Raw genomic sequence first — 12,023 nt, forward strand, 5'->3', positions numbered from 1 at the left:
ATGCAGCAATGCCTAGGAGTTCATGCTCATCTCACAGGGCAGCCCTCATCCAATAACTGAATAATACAGGTACAAAATCCTGGCCTCTTTTTTTTGAGGTGGGGCAGCTCTGTGATGCCATTTACATTCCAGAGCTCTCAGTGGAATCAGATGAGGCTGGACCCATGACAATGCCTGGCTTCTTCCCCTACCTTTCCATGCTCCCTTCCTTTTTTACAGGCTTCACCTGAGAGCACTTTCTCAACAAATCCCTTGCACATAAACGTAAGTGTATAATGTATAACATAGAGATATATAAATATATACACATAGGTATTTTTAGAAAGGAGCTCATGCTTACATGAAGCATTTGGTGACTTGCTTTTTTATTTTTTGGTACACCATAGGCACCTTTGAATATGTCTTATTTATTTATTTTTTTTTATGGCAGCAGTGGTCTCCTAAAATTAACCTCTCAATTCAGGTAATCAATAGTCCTATTAATAAAATTGAGTTTATTCACTTATTAAACAAATGGTATATGAAGTACTACTACTGGATGCAGGTGCTGCCTTAAGCATTGGGTTGCCTCTAATATTTTTGTAAGCATATTTAAGCATTTGTGTAAGTGGTTTTGCAGGACAGATTCTTGGAGGTAGACCTGTGATTGTTGCTGCAGATCCATACCTGAGAGTCCTGGGTATGTTGGGTTAGATCTTTGTGGGGGTTTTGGCACTCCTTCACCTTTCTCACAGTATTATGACTTCCTTTTGGGGAATAAAGGGAGAAATTATGTTGGCATGATCTAAGGCTACCAGCCTTTAGGTTTTTGAAAGTAGTTTTGAATCCCAAATTTGTGGAAATATTTATATACTGGTTAAATTTAACATTTAAGTGACTCTTTGGTAATGTTAGAATATATTTGCATTGACCATGACTTCAGTTATTCTTTCGAGAAGGGCACTTATGATCATTTGTTTCACTTTTCCCAGAAGATTCTACTCTGCAAGAAGAATAGTATTCAGTGTCAACAGAATTGCCACTGCAAATAGGCAACAAACACTGACTTCTTCTAAGGAACCAGGTATAATAGCTCCTGCCATATAACATTACAAAAACTCCATGAAATAGAATATTGTAATTCCATTTTAATCATGAAAAGATAGAAGCTTAAAAATATAAACAGAAGTTCTGGTCAAGATGGTGGAGTAGGTGGATGCTGCACTTCTCCTATGACCACGTTAGAATTGCAAGTAAAATACAGAACAATCAACCTGGAATCCTAAAACTAAGGATATAAGGAAGAAGCCACCTCAAGACTGGTTGGAGAGATGGAGACAGGAAACAGGCTAGCCCTGGACCCCACATGTGGCAGTCGAGAATTGGGAGGGATATCTAGACTGCACAGCTCTCCCTGAACAGCAAGGGGTCCCAACCCTACATTGGGCTCCTCAGCATGGAGCAGCAGTACTAGGAAGAGCAGCCCCCACAACATCTAGCTGTGAAAATCAGCTGGGACTTCATCCATCCAGTTGAGATAGAAGGTGGGCGGAGACACAGGCATCATCTTACAGAGTCCAAACACAATTCTTGTTCATAGGCATTTTCCCTGGGCTCTGGCAGAGGAGAGGCAACTGCTTGGGAGGTGCCAGAGACATACAGGGAGAAACTGAGTTCTGTGGCTTCACAAAGAGGGCTGGAAAGAAAGTAGCCATTGTCTCTATGTTGAGCCCTCTTCCCATGTGGCAGTGGGCAGTCTCCATCTTTCCTGTGTTGGGCCCTCCTCACACATGGCCAAATCTGGATTTTTTTTGGCTTGGTGAACCCTCCTCACTCTACCCTGGTGACTCCCTGGGACTCCACCCCACTACCAGCCTCTTATGTACCAACAGAGGCTTTTTCTCTGCTGGTGGGCAGCCATTGTTTGCCTGCATTGCAGTTCCTTTTGGACAACTCTCAAGGGTCCATGACTCCAAGCAGGTAACAGCAGGCCTCAGTGGGCTCTAAGTTTTGTGGGGCTTCCCCAGGATCAGCACTGGTGCCAAATCTGAATCTGCATTAACTCATCAAACACCACTTTGCCCCTATCCAGTGACTCCCTGAGGCCCTGCCCCACCCAACTCCCATACCACCTAAGGCATTTCAGCAGCTGAGCATTATGGATACCTGTAAGGAGCAGGCCTACTGTTTCCCTGAGCCTTTTGCTGAGCTTCCCCAAGTCCGGTACTGGTGACAGCTGGCCTTGATTCACATTGTGGCCTCTCCCACATGCCTCCAGGTCCAGGATAAGCAGTGACCAATAGGATCACAATGTAACTCCTACCAGATACCCCTGGACCAGTGACAGGCCACCAGTGGATCTTGGCTTGCACAGGCACCCCTTCCAAGAGGTGCTAAAACCAGTACACCTGGTGACCAGCTTCAAACCATAACACCACCTAATTAGCCCCAGAAGATGCACACCCAAAGATTGGTCTTGGCAGGCACCAGAACCCTCTGGGATGAATCCCACTCCCTGAGAACAGCCCCTGCAAAGCAGCTATGGTCAAGACCAATACTCACAACCAGTAAACTTGAGAGTCAATACCACCCACTGACATGCCAATAGCAACCAAGCCTCAATTACAACAAGAGGGTACACACAACACACAAGGAACACTCCTGGAGCTTCCAGATCAGGTGACCAGGGCCACTGGCCCCTACAGGATACCTACTACATAATGCCATCCTACCGACACTAGGAGACATAGCAGATCTACCTAATACACGGAAAAATGCAGCCAAAATGAGGAAACAAACAAAAAATGTGTCCAAATTGAAAGAACGGGAGAAAACTCTAGAAAAAGAACTAAAGAAATGGAAGCAAGTAATCTTCCAGATACAGAGTTCAAAACAATGGTTTTTAAGAATACTTAAGAAACTTAATGAGAACCTCAACAAAGAGATAGCAAGCATTAAAAAGGATATAGAAACCATAAAAAAGACCAATAAGAAATAAATAATACAATGACTGAAACAAAGAATATACTGGAAGGAATTAATATCAGATTAAATGAAGCAGAGGATCAAATCAGCAATTTAGAAGACAATGTAGCAGAAAATACCCAGTTGGACCAGCATCGTAAAAAAAAAATTTTTTTTTTTTAATGAGGGTCATTTAAGGGGACTCTGGGAGAACATTAGGTGTACTAACATTTGCATAATAGAGATACCAGAAGAGAGAGAACAAGGAATCAAAAACCTATTTCAAGAAATAATGACTGAAAACTTCCCTAAGCTGGTGAAGGAAGCAGAAATACAAGCCCAGGAAATAGACATACAAACCCAAGAAGTGCAAAGAGTCTCAAACAAGATGAGCTCAAAGAGGCCTGCACCAAGACACTTCATAATTAAAATGCCAATGATTGAAGACAAAAAATATTAAAAGCAGCAAGAGAAAGCAGTTACCTACAAAGGAGCCACCGTAAGATTGTCAGCTGATTTCTCAACAGAAATTTTACAGGCCTGAAGGGATTGGCACAAAATATTCAAAGTGATAAAAAGTAAGGGCCTACAACCAAGACTACTCTACCCAGCAAGACCATCAATTAAAATCAAAGAAGACATAAAAAACTTCCCAGACAAGAAAAAGCTAAAGGAATTCGTCACCACCAAACTAAGATTACAAGAATGTTAAAAAGACTTCTTTAAGAAGAAGGGTGGGGGGAGAACATAAATATGAATAACAAAATGGCAATGACCATGTTCCTACCAATAATCACTTTAAACGTAAATGTGCTCCAATCAAAATGACATAGGGTGGTCGAATAGATAAGAAAACAAGACCCGTATATATGCTGTCTATAAGAGACCCACTTCAGATCAAAAGACACACAGATATCAAAAATAAAGGGATGAAAAAGGACAATTCATGCAAATAAAAATGGAAAAAGAAATTTGGAGGGGAAATACTTAGACAAAATAGACGTTAAAACAAAAGCCATAATAAGAGACAAAAAGAGACATTACATAATGAAAGATAAAGGCATTAATCCAACAAGATGATATAATCCTTGTAAGCATTTTTGCACCCAACATAGAAGTACCTAAATATATAAAGCAAATATTGACCGACATAAAGGGAGAGATCAACAGTAATATAGTCATCGTGAGGACTTTAACATCCCATTGACATCAAGGGATAGATCTTCCAGACAGAAAACCAGAAGGACATGGCAGCTTTAAGTGACACATTAGATCAATTGAATTTCATTGATATTTTTAGAGCATTTTACCCCAAAGCAATAGAATATACATTCTTTTCAAGTGTACATGGAATGTTTTCTAAAACGGACTACATGTCAGACCATAAATACATACATACATACATACATACATACATACATACATACATACATACATAAAAGAAGAATGAAATCACACCAAGCACCTTCTCTGATCAAAATGGTCTGAAATTAGAAATCAGTTACAGGAAGAAAATAGAAACACACACAAACACATGGAGACTAAACACCATGCTACTAAACAATGAATGGGTTAACAGTGATTTCAAGGAATAAATCAGAAGATACCTTGAGAAAAAACAAAAACACAGTGACCCAAAATCTGTGGGCACAGTTAAAGCAGTCCTGAGAGGGAAATATGACAATACATGAGGGCTACCTCATGAAAAAAAAAAAAAAAACTCAAACATGAGGAACTAGAAAAAGAATAGCAAACCAGTGTAAAGTGAGTAGAAGGAAGGAAATAAACATCCAAAAAAATTATACAAAAGATCAGTGAAACCAAGAGCTGGTTCTTTGAAAGGATAAACAAAATTAATAAAACTTTAACCAGACTCATCGAGAAGAAAAGAAGACACAAATAAAATCAGAAATGAAAGGGAGAAGTGACACGTAACACCACAGAAATACAGAAGATTATAAGAAAATACTATTAGCAACTGTATGCCAACAAATTGAATGATCTAGAAAAAATGGATAAATTTCTAGAAATATACAATCTTGCAAGATTGACTCTAAACAGAAAATCCAAACAGACTGATTACTACTAATGAAATCAAATCAGTAATCAAAAAACCCCCAAAACAAAACTCCTAGACCAGATAGCTTCACAGGTGAATTCTACCAAATATTCAAAAAAGAATTAACATGGATTCTTCTCAAACTGTTCCAAAAAAATTCAAGAGTGAAGTCTCTCAAACTCATTTTATGAGGCCACAATTAACCTATTTCCAAAGCCAGACAAAGACATTACAAAAAGAAAATTATAGGCCAACATCTTCGATGAACATAGGTGCAAAGATCCTCAGCATAATATTAGCAAACCGAATTCAGGAATATACTAAAAATATCACACACTGTGATCAAGCTGGATATATACCTGGGATGCAAGGTTGGTTCAATAACCACAAATCAGTTAATGTGATAACTATGCTAAGAAATTGAAAGATAAAAATCATATGATCATATCAATAGATGCAGAAATAGCATTTGACAAAATCCAGCATCCACTTATGATAAAAACTCTCAGCAAAGTAAAAATAGAGGGAACATATCTTAACATAATAAAGCCCTATATGACAAACCTACAGCTAACATACTCAATGGAGAAAAGCTAAAAGCATTTTCCTTGAGGTCAGGAAGGAGACAAGAATGTTCACTTTCACCACTTTTTCAACATAGTATTGGAAGTGTTCACTATAGCGATCAGAGAAGAAAGAAATATAAAAGGCATCCAAATTGGAAAGGAAGAAGTACAACTGTCATTATTTGCAGATGACATGATACCATATATAGAGAACCCTAAAGATTCCACCAAATAACTGTTAGGATTGAGTAAAGTAGCAGGATACAAAATTAATGTTCAGTAGTTGGTTGCATTTTTATATACCAGTAATGAAAAAAGATATTAAAAAACGATCCCATTTACAATTGCATCAAAAAATACTTAGGAATAAATTCAACCAAGGAGGTGGAAGACATGTACTTGAGAAATTATGACATTAAAGAAACTGAAGAAGATGCAAATCGATGAAAACATACCATGCTTATGGATTGGAAGAATTAACATTGTTAAATGTTCATACTACCCAAAACAATCTATAGATTCAATACAAACTCTATTAAAATACCAATGACACTTTTTCACAGAACTAGAACAAATAGTTCTAACATTTATATAGAGCCACAAAAGACCCTGCATAGCAACAGCAATCTTGTGAAAGAACAAAGTTAGAAGTATCACATTACCTGACATCAAAGTATATTACAAGGCCATGATAATCAAAACACTATGGTACTGGAGCCCAGAAATAAACCCACACCTATATGGTCAATTAAACTATGATGAAGGAGGCAAGAATATATAATGGGGTAAAGACAATCTATTCAATAAATGGTATTGGGAAAATGGAACAGATACATGCAAAAAAAAATGATGCTGGACAATCTTCGTATACGATATACAAAAATAAACTTGAAATGGATTAAAGACTTAAATGTAATACCTGAAATCAAAACTCCTAGAAGAAACATAGGCATTAAACGCTCTGTCATTGCTCTTAGTAATATTTTTTTCTGATATGTCATATCAGGCAATGGAAACAACAACAAATAGGACTACGTAAAACTAAAAAACTTTGCAGAGCAAAGGAAAGCATGAACAAAACGGAAAGAAAACATAATGAATGGGAGAAGATATTCACCAATCACACATCCAATAAAGGTCTAATGTCCAAAATTTAAAAAGAACTTATGCAAGAGTGACTTCAGACATATGAAGGAGTGAGAGATGTCCCCAGATCTCTCCCCTTGAAATAAAAATAAGCTGAACATTCAAAACTCAATTAAAAACACCCAAACTCCATACCTGCTCATCTGAGCATGGGATCTGCACATAAGAGCTACCACAGGTCAGATCCCCAGGGTGTGGGGTAGTGGACTGGGAGAAACAAAGAAGCTACCTCTCGCAGCCAAAACTCCCAGTAGGAGGAGGGGAGAGAGGAGAAGGTGCAACCCTTCCTTGGAGAGCTGTGAGCTTCATGCAACCAGTGGCAATGCCCAGCTATCAGGGTAGAAAGCAGAGAAGTGGGGACATCAGAGACGCTGGGGTGGCAGAGAAATAGGAATTGATTTATACCAATCATGGTTCCCAAACCAAGGCTGAACAGCAGCCCCTAAACCCCAACCAGAGGGCCCCTTCCCCATACCCTGCGAAACCAAACACTGCATTGACCCAGAAGAATCTCAGTAAAAGCTTCCGAAACTGTCGCTAACATTGACAGGGACTGAGACTGGGGGTAGCAAGCATGATTAAACATCTATAAGGAAAAAGAGGCATTATTGAGGCATTATATAAAGCAAGGATCCAAGAGGCTTAGAAGCCACCTACTGGAAATGAAAAAAAAAACATCTTCTTTGTAACAGGCTAGAGAGACCTTTATATAATAAATCTTCTTTTTGAAAAAAGAGCAGAATACACTTCCATTAATGCCCAGGTGGAGAAATCGTTCATTAACACCATGAACAACCAAGATGACAAGGCATCTCAGAAAGAAAGAAAAATCTCTAGAAAATCAGATGAAAGACATAGAAATATATGACTTAAATGATAGAGAATTCAGGATGGTACTTCTGAAAAAACTTAATGAGATCCAAAACAGTTCAAATCAACAATTTCAGGAACTGAAAAACAGCTAGATAAGAAGAATGAGTTCTTTAGCAATGAGATTGAAACCCTCAAGAAGAACCGAATAGACCTCTGTAGATAAAAAAAAACACTGCAACGGTTAATAAATAATAAGCTTGGAAAATAGAGTCTACCAAATGGAAGAAAGGATCAGTGATATCAAAGACAGAAATCTAGAAAAAAATCAGAAGGAAGAAGAGACAACCGAAGAATGAAAAATAATGAAAGAGAAATACAAGAACTAGCTGATACCATCAGGAGAGGAAACATAAGGATAATGGGAATTATTCCCTCCCCCCTCTCAAAGGGGAGGGAAAGGAGCAGAGACTAGAAAGTATTTTCAGACAAATAGTTGACGAGAATTTCCCAAATCTAAGGAATTAGCTGGAGCTTGGAATTCAAGAAGTCAACACAACACCCAATTATCTCAACCCAAAAAGGCCTTCACCAAGACACATTCTTTTAAAATTATCAAAAATTAATTATAAAGGCAGAATTCTCAGGGCAGCCAGAGAAAAGAAGACAGTAACCTATAAAGGAAAACCAATTAGATTATTGTCGGACTTTTCAGCACAACCCTTACAATCCAGGAAAGGAGTGGAATCAAATATTCAAACTATTATATGAAAAGAACTACCAGCCAAGAATAATATATCAAGCTAAGCTCTCCTTTAGATATGAAGGAGAAATTAAGACCTGTCCAGAAATACAAAAATTGAGGGAATTTTCTGCTACGAGGCCTGAATTATAGGAAATATTGAAAGGGGTCAGCTCACCTAAAACAAAATGACAAAAAAAAAAATACATAATTAGGAGTAAGGTGACTAGCAGGCAGACAGAAACAGAGGAGTGCAACCCTTACTAAGAACAGGGCATTATAAGCTTAAACAATAAAAAGAGATTTGCCATAGCAAGATAGTAATGAACGTTCAGCATATATAGGGACGAAATGAGACAACAATGACTGTAAAGGGGAAGACTCAAAAATCCAAATTTGCAAACAGGAATAGAGATAAGGCACATGCAGAAGAAAAGGGATGACTGTATATATATATAACTATCCTTTACATATTCATAATGGTAGCCACACGCCAAAGATTCAGAACTGAAGTATATAACATCAAACAAGAAGGACCAGAGGGAAAATCCACAAAAGCCAACCAAAATAAAGAAAACAGAAATGTAAGGAAAAGGGAGCAATGAAAACACTGACCTACCAGAAAACAAAAGATAAAATGGGTAGAAAACTCCATGTTTCAATAATGACCCTTAATGTAAATGGACTGAACTCACCAATAAAAAGGCACAGAATTGCAGAATGGTTATTTAAAAAAAGAAAGAAAAAGAAAAACAACCATATGCACCCTCCAGAAGACACATCTCAGTTCCAAAGACAAATACAGACTCAAAGTGAAAGGGAGGAAAATGATATTACAAACAAATGGCATTCAGAGAAAAGCAGGAGTAGCAGTACTAATATCAGATGAAATAGACATCAAAATAAAGTTAAAGATACTGAGAGACACTTCATAGTGATAAAGGGAATCATGCACCAAGAAGACAAACACTTATTAATATCTAAAGCAATTACTAACAGAAAAGGGAGAAACAGACCAAAACTCTACATAGTAGGGGATCTAAATACCCCACTGTCAGATATGGACAGATCCTCCAAACAGAAAATCAATAAGGAAATAATTTGTCAAATGATAAATTACCAACTGAACATAACTGACATTTACAGAGCCTTCCATCCCAAAACAGGTGCTTATACATTCTTCTCTAGTGCACATGAAACATTCTCAAAGATTGACCACAGACTGGAACTTAGAGATAGCCTCAACAAATGTAAGAGGGTTGAAATCATACCAACCATATTCTCTTATCATAATGCTTTGAAACTTGAAACCAACTGTAAAAAAAAGAAGGAAGAACACAAATACATGGACATTAAACAACATATTACTGAAAAATGACTGAGTTAGAGAAGAAATAAAAAGAGAGATCGAGAGATACATAGAAATGAAGGATAATAATAGTACAACATATCAAAACTTTTGAGACACAGCAAAACCAGTCATAAGAGGAAAGTTCATATAATTACAAGCCTACCTCCAAAAACAAGAACGAGCCCAAATGAACAACCTAACACTTCATCTCGAAAAAAAAAAAAACAGAAAAGGAAGAACAAATGAAGCCTCAAGTCAGCAGAAGTAAGGAAATAATCAAAATTAGAGCAGAAATAAATGAAATTGAAAAAAAAATAAATGCAACAAAGAGCTGGTTCTTTGAGAAGGTTAATAAAATTAAACCCCTGGCTAGGCTCATTAAAGAAAAAATAGAAAGGACACAAATAAACAAAATCAATGAAGGAAGAAGAGAAATTACAACAGACACTGCAGAAATACAAAGGATCATACAATAATGCTATGAAAAAGCATATAACACCAAATTTAATAACCTAGAAGAAATGGACCAGTACTTAGAAAAATACAGCCTTTCTAGACTGAATCATGAAGAACTGAAAATTTGAAATAGACTGATCAACAGTATGGAAATTGAAGCAATCATCAAAAACCTACCCAAAAGTAAAAGTCCAGGACCAGATGTCTTCACCAATGAATTCTACCAAACATTCAAAAAAGATTTAATACCTATTCTCCTCAAACTCTTCCAAAAAAGAAGAGGAGGCAATACTTCCCTACTCAATTTATGAGGCCAATATCACCCTGATACCAAAACCTGGTAAAGATAACACAAAAAAAGAAAACTACAGACCGATATCTCACATGAAGACAGATGCAAAAATCCCAAATAAGATACTAGTAAACCAAATACAGCAACATATTAAAAAAGATTATACATCACCATCAAGTGGGCTTCATCCCAGAGGCACAGGGATGGTTCAACATATGCAAATCAATTAATGTGATGCACCACATAAACAAATTAAAAAATAAGAATCATAGGATCATCAATAGATGAAGAAAAAGCCTTCTACAAGATACGGCACCCATTTATGACCAAAACCCTTAACAAAATCGGTATAGAGGAAAGTACCATAACATAATAAATGCCATATATGACAAAGCCCCAGCCAACATTATGCTTAATGGTGAAAAACTAAAAACCTTCCCTCTAAGATCAGGAACAAGGCAAGGCTGTCCACTATTGTGACTGTTATTCAGCATAACAACGGAGGTCCTAGAGAGTGCAATCAGGCAAGAGAAAAATAAAAGGCATCCAAATAGGAAACAAAGAAGTCAAACTGTCATTATGCGCAGATGACATGATTGTCTATGTAGAAAATCCTAAAGACTCCACAAGAACACTACTAAAAACAGTAAGCAAATACAATAAAGTTTCTACATACAAAATCGACATTCAAAAATCAATATCACTCCTATACTCTTAATAATAAAATGTCAGAAAAAGAAGTGGACATTTGCAATTGCAACAAAAAGAATAAAATACCTAGGAATAAATCTAACGAATCATGCGAAGGACCTATATAATGAAAAATATAAGACCCTATCAAAAGAAATCGAAGAGGATACAAAGAAATGGAAAGGTATTTCGAGTTCTTAGACTGCAAGAATCAACATAGTTAAAATGACCTTATTACCTAAAGAATTATAGAGATTTAATGCAATTCCCATCAAAATCCCATCAGCATTTTTTGAAGAAATAGAACCAAAATCATTAGATTTGTAAGGAAACACAAAAGACACCGAACTGTGAAAGCCATCCTGAGAAAAAAGAATGAGGATGGAGGGAGGCATCATTCTTCCCAACTTCAAATATACCACAGAGCAAGAGTAATCAAAATGGTATGGTATTGGCAGCAAAACAGACACATGGACCAGTGGAACAGAATCTAGACCCCAGAAGTAAACCTATGTTTATGGACAGATAATTTTTGACAAAAAAAGCCAGTAACATCAGTGGAGAAAGGAAAGTCTCTTCAATAAATGGTTCTGGGAAAACTGGAAAGCCACCTACAAAAGAATGAAATTAGACTTTTCTATCACCACAACAAAAATTAACTCAAAATGGGTTATGGACCTGGATATAAGACCTGAAACAATAAAATGCATAGAAGAAAATATAGGACTAGACTCAAGGACCATAAACTTAAAGAGGATTTTATGAACTTGACCTCAAAGGCAAGGGAAGTAAAAGCAAAAATAAACTAATAGGATCACATCAAACTAAAAAGCTTCTGCTCAGCAAAAGTAATCATTAACAAGGTAAAGAGACAACCATCCAAATGGGAAAATAAATTTGCAACAATTTCTCCAATAAGGGGCTAATATCTAAAATATACAAAGAACTGATACAACTCAATAACGACA

This window comes from Rousettus aegyptiacus, unplaced genomic scaffold (assembly GCF_014176215.1).
Source record: "Rousettus aegyptiacus isolate mRouAeg1 unplaced genomic scaffold, mRouAeg1.p scaffold_m13_p_6, whole genome shotgun sequence".
Lineage (NCBI taxonomy): Eukaryota > Metazoa > Chordata > Mammalia > Chiroptera > Pteropodidae > Rousettus > Rousettus aegyptiacus.